This window comes from Papio anubis, chromosome 3 (assembly GCF_008728515.1).
Source record: "Papio anubis isolate 15944 chromosome 3, Panubis1.0, whole genome shotgun sequence".
Classification (NCBI taxonomy): Eukaryota; Metazoa; Chordata; class Mammalia; order Primates; family Cercopithecidae; genus Papio; species Papio anubis.
Genome location: NC_044978.1, coordinates 109,286,336 through 109,298,355, shown reverse-complemented (window position 1 = coordinate 109,298,355; position 12,020 = coordinate 109,286,336).

Genomic DNA, 12,020 nt, shown 5'->3' with positions numbered 1-12,020 from the left:
AGCCTGATGTGGTAGTGCACACCTGTGGTTCTAGTACTTGGAAGGTTGAGGTAGGAGAATCTCTTGATTCCAGAAGTTCCAGGTACAGTGAACTATGATCACACCACTGCAACCCAGCTGCCTGGGTGACAGAGGAATACCCTGCCTCTAAACAAACAAACAAACAAACAAACAAACACTACAAACACATTATACAGCTATACAAAAATATTTTCATTTTGTATATCCTTTTCTGCAGGCTTTTTAATTTTTTTAATATTTATTTCTTTACTTAGCAAACTTTTTTGTAAAAAACTAAGATATAAACACATACAGTAGCCTAGGCCTAAACAGGGTCAGTATCACCAATATTACTGTCATCCACTTCCATATCTTGTACCACTGGAAGGTCTTCAAGGGCAGTAACGGCATAGAGCTGTCATCTTCTATGATAAAAATGCCTTCTTCTGAAATATTCTGTGAATGACCTTCCTAAGGCTGTCCTACATTTAACTTTTTAAAAATTAAATAAGTAGAAGGAGTACACTATAAAATGATGATAAAAGCATAGCACAGTAAGTACATAAACTAGTAACAGAGTCTTTTTTATCAAGTATTATTAACTCTACATAATTGGATGTGCTATACTTTTATATGCCTCACAGTCACAGTAGGTTTTTTTACACCAGTATCACCAGAAACAGCTGGGTAATGTGTTGGGTTATGTTGTTAGATGAGGTATGGCATCACTAGGTGAAAGGAACATTTCAGATTCATCATAATCTTATGTAACCACCATCATATATTCCATCTGTCATCGAATGAAATGTCACTATGCTGTGCAGGACTGTATACATGTAAGAAAGTTGCTAATGGGTAGGTGTTACTCAGTGTTCTGTTTTAGTACGGGCCTTGCTTAGCAAAAGTATTAAAACAGAAAAATTTAAAGTAGTACACTTTTCAAATTGGATAAACCAGATAATGGGTGTTTCACTATTATTAAGCCAAAGCATATTGCTACAGAATTGATGGATGAGTAATTTTCAATATTTATATACAGTTATGTTTAAAATAAGTTTCTTGTATTGTGTTATTTAGCAAATATAAATGTAATTCAAATGAAGCTTTTAAATCTCAAACTTTCTTGGCAGAGACTAGATTCTAACTTTAGGGGGGATTATTGCAGTTGCCTCCCAAGCAAAAGATCTGTACAAATGCTTGAGGAGTGACCGTATTTAAATGTTACCAGAAGCCGGAAGTGTAATCTTCAAAAGTTCAGCAAATGGTTTCCCTAAACTCTTTTCTTAGATTACCATGAGAGAGACTATTTCTCGCTGGCCTCAGCTGGAAAAAAAGTAACTAGACTGAGTGTTACCTGGAAATTTCTCTCATTACTTGGAATTATTTTTTCTTTATTTTGTTTTCTGCTTGCCAGTATTAAATTGTTCTTAGTATTAAAACCTGAGGTGAAATGTAATTTCATTTCAACACTGGCACAAGTTTGAAATTTGCTACCTAATCTAATAGTCTATACACTGCTCCAGATACTATTTGCACAACCGCAGAAAGTGAGAAACGGAGTTGAGAAAGGGCATGTTGAATGGTTTTGAATGGAATAATGTGAAGAGTTTTCAGACATAGGATAGTACACATTTTTTGTTACTTGTTTTTGTGAGTTTTTCCAGATATCTTGATCTACTCAGACATCATATTTGTTTAAAAATAATTTCTCTTAGTATCTTAGTAATATAATGTCTTTTTCCAACAATTTAATACACTCCAAAAACTTCACTAATGAAAGGTAGTATTTTCTTTCTAAAAACTCTTACAGAATTCATACCATTTACCAATGCTATTTAAAATTTGTTTGTCATATGGTTTGTTATTCAAACTGGGGCACTGTTAAGAATAAAAAGAGGTGCTATTCATAATTATATTAGGAATTAGGAATAAATCAGACTTACAGGCAAATGAGTGTGAACTGGTGTCACAATTATAACAATATTTACTAGTTATTTTCTCTCTCACATAACTTGCTCAGGTTAGCAATTAAGAGTTATAAAATAATCCCTAAGAATTGCTTTTATATGAAGCAGTTTATTTAACATGGTATGCTTAGTAGTTTCTTGAGTATAAAATACCAAAGGATCTTTAGAGATTAGATTTTCATTTTGACAAGAGCGTATTACCTCAGCACCTACTGTCTTGGTAATCGTCAAAATAAGGAATTTAGTAGCAGTGTTTAAATCTATATCTAGTATTCAAAACCCCCTAAGAATTCATCCAGATGATATACAGGAATGGTCTCTACTATTCTCAATTGTTTGATAGTTTTACTCATACATTAAAATAAAATCTGATTTAAATAAGTATTAATTAAGCAACTTGAAATGCTCGGTTTACATTCTGATATGGCTCACACATCACTTTCGAAAGGTTTATTTGCAAATTTTATCCACCTGAAAAGATAGTCTTACACGTTAAGGAGATAAAAATTTTTATTTTTATGTGTTTTTAAGTGAAGACGGGGATGAGGCTGGGTAAGTCTTCCTCCCTCACCAATAACAAAAACACTCTTACAGGTGTCAAGCCTGGACCTTAGACTTGATGTTGATCTTGTTTCACATCCAGTAACATCTCATCATAGTGTCTTTCAACAATTGATCTGAAGCTAATATAAGCTCACCTTTTTGTTACTAGCACACTAGTAGAATATTTCATTCTACTAACTTTCAGGTTGATATAGAAGTAGATAAATCATGTCTGGCAACGCAGTGAGTATCCATAAGGATTAATGTATCTATCTGCTTGCTTCATACTTTGTTTCTGTTGCTTTTTGAAATATGACTTTATGCAGCTTAATGAAATTTGCTGGTAAATTTATTAAATATCTTTACATAATACTTACATATTATATGTAAAATATTTACATTTACATATTTTTCTGTGTAGAAAATTCTGCTATGGGTCTATGATTTAAGAATTTTTAATCCTACAGTTTTGTGTAATGATGGTGTAGAGGAAATTCTGTATGTATCAGTCGATAAAAACTCATTTTTGCCATGCTTTCTCCTCAGCAGCGCTCCTTGTTTTTTTGTGCCTAAAAATCTCCTAATTCTATTTCCAGAAATTCTATCTCTGAAGTTATTTGGAGCAATCTAAGGACTTAGATATTTTAACAATGTCTCTGGTGATTTTTATATCGGTGGTCCATGGGTGTTGACCTATCAAACTGCTCTGCAACAGATATTAAGAAATAGGAGTTCAGGTAAGGCTTCCAGTATGACTTCCTGAATGTAATTTGTTAACATTCCAAACAAAGAAGCTTAATAGTCTCTTGAGTCCATTCATATACTCAGTAAATGTTTACTAAGAACTCTGCTGGATGCTGAGATGAAATGGTACACAAAAGAGACAAGTTTTATTCCTCTAAGTATCTACTGAGATAGACAGCTCAGGCAAAATGATAAGGACAACAATGAAACATACATAATGGTTAGGAAGCACACAGAAATATTCTTAGCCCAAAAAGAAATTCAGAGAAATTTCCTTAGACTGTCATCTAAACTAAGAACCAAAGATTCGTATGATTTAGTTACATGAAAGAAAAGTAGAGGGGAAAAATGATCAGGCAATATAAGCCAATTTGGGGAATTGAATGATTAGACTTTCTGGAGCACAATGTATATGGGGCTATTAAAGGGGGGATGATGGTAAGAGAGATGTAACTGGTTTGGGAAGATTTCATCAGATCTTGAAATAACTTGTGAACAATGTCATAGCGTTCAGATTCAAACTTAATTCTTATCTCCAACAACTTTAATTTAATCCAATGTTCTCTTAAATCAAGTTGGTATTAAATGTTTCCTTTTGCTTCATGTCTATTTTGTCTCCAAATGATATCTGATGCTTTTCTAATACTTAGAACTACTATGAGGATTACTAAAATATTTAAAATATATTTTTTTTGTATTTTTGCTATACTGATTTTCTCTATTTTTTAAATAGCAGTTCTTATAATTCATTTAACAACGTGCCTAAGTTCCAATAAAATATCCTATGCCTGTTGGTGTCAATAGTTGGTTTTATTGCAAGCATACCGCTTCTAATTGCATAGATTCTTCTTTGCTGTTTTTCTTATTAAGGATAAACTCAACTGATGAGTTCAATACCCCAGCAGCTTTAAAGTCATCATTAATTTGATGTCACTCACTCTTCCTTTATTAATAGTCCTAAGTTCTTATCAACCCTGAAATATTTGGAGAAGCTGACCTATGCAATTTGATCCCAGTTGCAAGCATTAATTAATCAAGGTCCCTGATTGCCCTTATGTTTCCCTGACAGCTTTAATGTTGAAACAATCTTTACTGGAAATTTTCATCACCTTAACTATAAGACTATCCTTTCAGGTGTATAAAATTTGGAAAGAGACCTTTGGAAAAGTGATGGGCAAGTCATATCAGAGTGTAAACATAGAGCATTTCAAGTTGTTTAATTAATACTTATTTAAATCAAATTTCATTTTAATTTATGGCTAAAGCTATCAAACAATTGGGAATATTAGAGGTCATTTTCCACGTATTGTCTAGGTGAATTCTTAGTAAGTTTTGAATACTAGATATAGATTTAAATATTGCTACCAAATTCCTTATCTTGATGACTAGCAAGACAGTAGGTGCTGAGGCAATACACTCTTGTCAAAATGAAAGTCTAATTTCTAAAGATCCTTTGGTATTTTATACTCAAGAAACTACTAAGCATACCATGTTAAATATTGTTTCACTAACTGAGTTATTATCCAATGTTACTATCCAGTTTGGCAGAGGCATATGTCTATCGCTTTTGATAAATCTCTGCTTTCCTATGAGCTTCTAACCCAGAGCTAGAATGTTAATGCTGTTCATATTTTTGCATTAGTTTAGCACACTAAATAGATTTGAACCTCACTTGAGGCTGTCAGGAAAACCAAGGACACATTGGAAATCTCCTTTGAGAGTCAACTAGCAGTGTCCTTCTTTCTCTCTTATAAAGTATGTAAATAAAACTTTAGAAAAATGTTTGAGGTGAAGTATTGTCTTCTTAACAACGAAGCAGTCAAAGAGCTTTGATAGCATTGTATTTAAGAACCTTTGAGACTTTATATAATGACTTTGAGATTTAGGCTTAACATCTACTTAGGAAAATACTATTTAATATACATTACATAGGTTTATTAATACAGAAGGAAGCATCTTTGTTGTCCATGTGGATCCAAAGAATTGACTTGAGATAAAAAAATTACTTTAACCACATTTTACACAAATTTTTTAGGGTCATTATAGAAACTTACCAGTTTCTATAGAAGTTATGAAGTTATAAACAGTAATTTTATACTTTAAATTTTAACTAGAGTAAATTTAAAAGAAGATAAAGACCCTCATTTAATAAATAAAGAAATTCAATCACAGATGCCCTACATGACAAATTTAGAACCAGAATTAGAGAAAAAGTACATATATAAAAAATATTCTACAATGGAAATATTCGTATTGATGTGCTTATTGAATTTGAAGATACTCAATAATTATTATTATTATTAATGTTCTTGTTGTTATGGGAAATAAGTAATGGGATTAACAGACTTGACAGATAAAGACCCTTTTTGTTTTTCCTCATTTCATTTGTTTGTTGCCCAGAAATTTGTTTGGGGTTCTAAATAGAGAAACCCAATCTCAACTTAAAAAGTCACTAAATAAGATTTTCCCAAAATATGTTGTGTTTACTAGCAAATGAGAAATGAGAATTATAATCCAAAATGCACAGAATGGCAAGCTACCAGTGCATTTGGTGGGGGAAGGGTAAAGAGAAGCTGTTATTTGTGAAAATGCAATGGTTCACATAACCTGCTTAGAAACAGAGTTCATTGGTTTAGTTCATTGTTGGAGAGGCTGTTACTTGGCAAGGGTTCTTTCAAGAATGTCTTATTAGAATTACTGGAATCCTAAGGAATGTCCAGTGATAAACCTATCAGAGGTTTATCACAAGTGTGAAGGATGTGAAAGGGTTTTTGTGGGGTTTTACATATTTATATATACAATAATTACATAGTATATATATAATTATATAATCAAAGAAACACAGGATCTCTATGTCTTTTGCTATTGAGTTGGATGCATAAGAAACTGATAAAACTGCTGGACACAAGTCTTCAGGTTTTCTTATTTATATTTTGCTGTTGCTATTGAGTCAAAGTCTTCTCCTTTATGTAGTGTTGTTATAAAGACCGTGAAATAATTTGTGTTTAAGAGAGTCTGACATAAACAAATTTTGCAAAATATATATATACATGATTTTTTAAAGCATGAAAACTGTAAATAAAGAGTCTGCCTTAATTCACCACATTCTAAGACTTAAACTGTAAAGTTAATTACAATTAGACCTTTATTACCTAAGCATAACTATTCATACTTAAGAAATGGGGAACCAAGACTACTCTCAAAGTATCTAAATCAAAACAGAAGACAAGACCATGTTAACCTTCCCAGCTGCCACCCATGCATGACCCCCATGTCTTTCCTCTTATCTACATCCTTTATCATTCTGGTTGTTTGGTGTTGTCTTATGGATTTATTTATTAAGTTATAACATCTTGCTTCTTAGTTTCTTCAGCCTCCTTGGAGCTGTCAGGCAAGATTGACACTTAGAAAAATCATTTCAAGCAGAAGTTTATGTAATCCACCCATACATCAAATTCTACAGGTCATATTAAGAAATCTGAATTCAAAACAACATTTTTATCCGTGTACTTTAATAAATATAACTTGTAGCAACTTTAACAATTTGACATCATTATTTCATGAAGTAATTAGAATGTTTCCAATTACATAATTTTTAAAATTTTGCTCTAGGTGTTAATTGAAAAACTTTCCAATGAAGGGAAAAGTTTTGAATATTTTCAAAACTATAAAGAGCTTTATTATTGCATTAAATGTGTATAAGTCATTTCTAAAGTCTAAATTAAATTAAAAAATAAATATCCAAATTATTGCTAGAAGTAAAATAGCTGGGGAGCAACAAATCCATTAAAAGTAATATGGAACTGTCATACTGAAGAGACTTGCATAGTTTTCATCTCAAATTTTCAACTATTTTCTTGTATTTTTTTCATAATCATTCTGAGAGAAATTAAAATAATCCTGAACACTTGAGAGATGGCCTATATGAAAACATATAATACCATAACTTGCAATGTAGCTCCATGGACTAATTTTATTGGATATTTAACTATTGAATGTGATATTATAGTTTTTTTTCTAAGCAATTACATGACTGGAGAAGAAAAAATCGGCATGAATCTGCACTCAATTTTTTTTTGTTTTCCCTAAAGATCTTCTCAATATAAAGGAGTTGTCACAGTATGGATCACTTGTAATAATATTTGGCAATTTGAGAAAATTGCTGACCATTCAGCAGCTGTTTCAGCATCAGTAGGATTTTGTAGTCTTTCAGTGAAAAGGAATCATTCTAATAGCTTTCTTTTGATACTTATTCACATATTTCTGATAGAGTTAAAGTGTTTTTAACATTAATAATAATGTTTTCCTTTCAAATTGCCTAAGTTTTCTATTAAAACAGGTAGTTAACATGCCTATCTGCCAATTGCTTTTAATTTTATATTATTAAATAAGGGCTATAATAAACTTTGAACTCATTTGCGACGAAATTTCAAAAACCTTGGATCAGAATTAGTAAAAATAATAATACAAATATATATGCATTTTCTTACAAACATTAAGGAATCATGGGTTTGAGGAGGGGCTGTCTCATTTATGAACATTAACTTTTTATAATAGTATTTTTTCTATTTACTTAAAAATATATGTTCTATTGTATGATTTCTTTAGATTATAGACAATTCCAGTCATTGAAGAACACATTTAAGAAAGTGTGCAAATGGCTATTACTTCCATCCAACATTAGAAGTACAATGGAAATTTGTGTGACGAAAAAAATAGCTATAGAATTGTTACCGAATTCAAACATTTGGTTTATAGATCCTTAATGTGTGTCTGTCTGCACACATTTTTTGATAGTATTTCTTTTTCTTTTATTTATATTAAATTATGTTTTATCAAGAACTGAGAGCTGCTAAGTGTTGAGGCAGTCAATTAGGTCCATAAGCCAAACTAAAAATAACAGTTCAAGGCACTATTTACTTATTTATGTAGCGTACCCAAGAAGCCAGAACGAAGGCACCAGCTCCCTTAATGTTCTGTTTTCCCCATGAAATGACATCAGGTAAAGGTTTTACTTCAACACAGACAGTGAAGTTGGAAGAGTCATCTCACCCCGAACAAAAGCCTCCTCATGTTTTCTCTGCTCAAAGGCTAAGAATAAGGTCAGGGGAAAAAGCCAAAAGCAGACAAATACTGAGAAGTGAAAAACTATATTCATGGATATCAGACAAATAGTTCTTAGCAGAGGTACCTGAGAAAGGCCTCAACTGTGGGGGCCCCATACAGTAGACCTTGGAATGAGGTGCCTAGGCCCCATACGCAGGCATGCATGCCTAAGAGAAGGGCTAGCAGGGATGATAGGTCGGGTCTTTGACTGAACTTCTCTTCAGAGACTGCGATGCACTCACTGCGCACCATATCTGGTGTGGTGAAGGCAGCTTTCTTCAGTGAGGCCTGCCAGACCAAGTTTTGTAAAGGTATGTGGTCTGGTCTGTGAGATAATATGGAGGATCTTGCCTGAAACCTGCCTCTTCTGGTTTTACGTCACCAAAGGGAAATTCAGCAACATTATCATAAAAGAAAAATGGTAAGAATCATCCTCCATGTAAAATTATCTCTATACCAACTGAAATATGAAACCATATTTTATGTCCTTTAGATAATTGATTAGTTTAGATATAATTAAAAAGAAACATTAAGATGTGATTAATTAAAATAAATTAATTAAATAAAATAAATTAAGTAAAAAAATTAATTTCAGTATGTCTAATTTAGTAAATCCCTGGCCAAATTTGTATTCTCCTCCAGAATTGACTACTTTTGTTGATTTTTAAAATCAGCTTTTTTGAGGTATAATTTTAATCCAACAAAATCACTAATTTGACGTATTATAACAAATATGTGTAGCTGTGTTAACCATCATCAAAATCATGAAATAAAACCTTTCCTTTAGCTAAAAATGTTCCCACATATACTTTTTAATGGAAGTCCTTCCCAATCCTGTACTCTAGCAACCACATGTTGCTTCTTATCACTATGATTTTTACGTTTCCTAGAATTTTCCATGTGGGCTCAAATGACATAGTCTGTTGTATCTGGTTTCTTTAATTTTGTACAAAATTTTTGAGTTTCATTCATGTTGTTGTGACCATCAGTAATTATGTTTTATTTCCAAGTAATTCTTAATTATATAGATACGTAGATATATGTAGATATAACACAATACATGTATCCATTCATCAGTTGATGGACATTTGAACTGTTTTCAGGAGCTATGATGAATAAAGTCACTAAGAACATTCATATTATTTATGTGAATCAATGTTTTCATTTGTCTAAGGTAACTACCTAATAATGGGGTCGCTATGTGATGAAGTAAGTACATATTTACCTTGTCAATAAGGAATATCTAAACTGTTTCAAAGTGGCTGTGCATTTTGCATTCCCACAAATGCAAAACAGCAGTTTGGTTTCCTTAGTATCCTCATTAACATTCGTTCTTGTCAGTCTGTTTAATTTTAGCCATTACAATGAGTATGCAGTGGTACTGCATTATAGTTTTAATTTACATATCTCTAATGGATAATAAGGTGTAAATTTTCATGAACTTATTGAACATTCTCATATCTTTTTTGGCAACGTGACTGCTTAGTACTTTGGTCCATTTTTGGTTAGGTTGCTTGTTGATATGGTTAAGCTTTGTGTCACCACCAAAATCTCATCTTGAATTGTAATCCCAGATATTGTGGGAGAGACTGGGTGGGAGGTGATTAGATCATGGGCGTGGTGACCCCCGTACTGTTCTCATGATAGTGCGTGAGTTCTCATGAGATCTGATGGTTTTCTAAGGTGGTTTTACTTCTCTCTCTTGCACTCTTTCTTGCCTGCTGCCATGGAAGATGTGTCTGCTTCCTTCCCAGATGATTGTGAGTTTCCTGAGACCTCCCCAACCAGTGGAATTGTGAGTCAATTAAACCTCTTTTCTATATAAATTAGCCAGTCTCAGGTATTTCTATATAGCAGTGTGAGAATGAACTAATATGGGAAATTGGTACCAAAGAGTGGGATACTACTATAAAGATACACAAAAATGTGGAAGCAATTTTGGAACTGGGTAACAGGCAGATTTTGGAACAGTTTGGAGAGAGCAGAAGAAAATAAGATGTGGGGAAGTTTGGAACTTCCTAGAGATGTGTTGAATAGTTTTGAACAAAATATGATATGGATAGTAATAGAAACAATGAACTACAGGCTGAGGTGGTCAAATGAAGATGAGGACCTTGTTGAGAATTGGAGCAAAGGTCACTCTTGCTATGCTTTAGCAGAGGCTGGCACCATTTTGCCCCTGCCCTAGAGATCTGTGTAACTATGAACTTTAGAGAGATGGTATGAAATTTGAACTTATGTTTAAAAGAGAAGCAGAGCATAAACGAATGGAAAATGTACAACCTGATGATGTGATAGAAAAGAAAAACCCATTTTCTGGCGAGAAGTTCAAGCCAGCTGCAGAAATTTGCATAAGTAATGAGGAAAAAAATGTACATTGCCAAGACAATGTGAAATATGTCTCCAGAGCATGTCAGAGACCTTTGTGGCAGCCCTTCCCATCACAGGCCTACAGGTCTGGGAGGGAATAATGATTTAGTGAGCCAGGTCCAGGGTCGCCCTACTATGTGCAGCCTCAGGACTTGGTGCTCTATGTCCCAGCAACTACAGTCATGGCTACAAGAAGCCAAGGTACAGCTCACACCATTGCTTTAGAGGGTGTAAGCCCCCACCCTTGGCAGCCTCCAAATGGTGTGGTTCTGTAAATGCACAGAAGACAAGAATTAAGGTTTGGAAACCTCTGTGTAGACTTCAGAGGATATATGGAAACACCTGGATGTCCAGGCAGAGATGTGCAGCAGGGGAGGAGCCCTCATGGAGAACCTCTGCCAGGGCTGTGCAAAGGGAAAATATGGGGTTGGAGACACAGCACAGATCCCCCACTGGGACACTGCCTAGTGGAGCTGTGACAAGAGGGCCACCATCCTCCAGACCCCAGAATTGTAGATCCACTGACTGCTTGAACCATGCACCCAGAAAAGCTGCAGACACTCCACACTAGCCATGAAAACAGATGGGGGGTTGGGGAACTGTACCCTCTACCTTACAAAGCCACAGGGGCAAAGTTGCCCAAGGCTGTGGAAACCCACCCTTTGCATAAGCATGTCTTAGATGTGAGACATGAATTCAAGGGATTTTATGCTTGAGCTTAAAGGTTTAATAATGGCCCCACTGGATTTCGGACTTGCATGGGGGCCTATAGTTCCTTTGTTTTGGTCAATTTCTCCCATTTGGAACGTGTGTATGTACCCAATGCCTGTAACCCCATTGTATCTTGGAAGTAACTAACTTGTTTTTGATGTTACAGGCAGAAGGAAGTTGCCTTGTCTCAGATGAGACTTTGGACTTGGACTTTTGGGTTAATGCTGAAATGGGTTAAGTCTTTGGGGGACTGTTGAGAAGGGATGATTAGTTTTGAAATGTGAGGGCATGAGTTTTGGGAGGGACCAGGGGAAGAATTATTTGTCTCCACCCAAATCTCATCTGGAATTATAATCACTAGGTGTTGAGAGAGAGAACTGGTGGGAGGTGCTTGGATCATGGGGGCAGTTTCTCCCATGCTGTTCTTGTGAGAGTGAGTTAGTTCTCTTGAGATCGGGTGGTTTAAGTCAGTTTTTCCTGCTCTTTCTTGCACTCATGCACTCTCTCTTCCCTTCCACCCTGTTAAATGTGCCTGCTTCCTTTCTCCATGGTTGTAAGTTTCCTGAGTCCTCCCCAGCA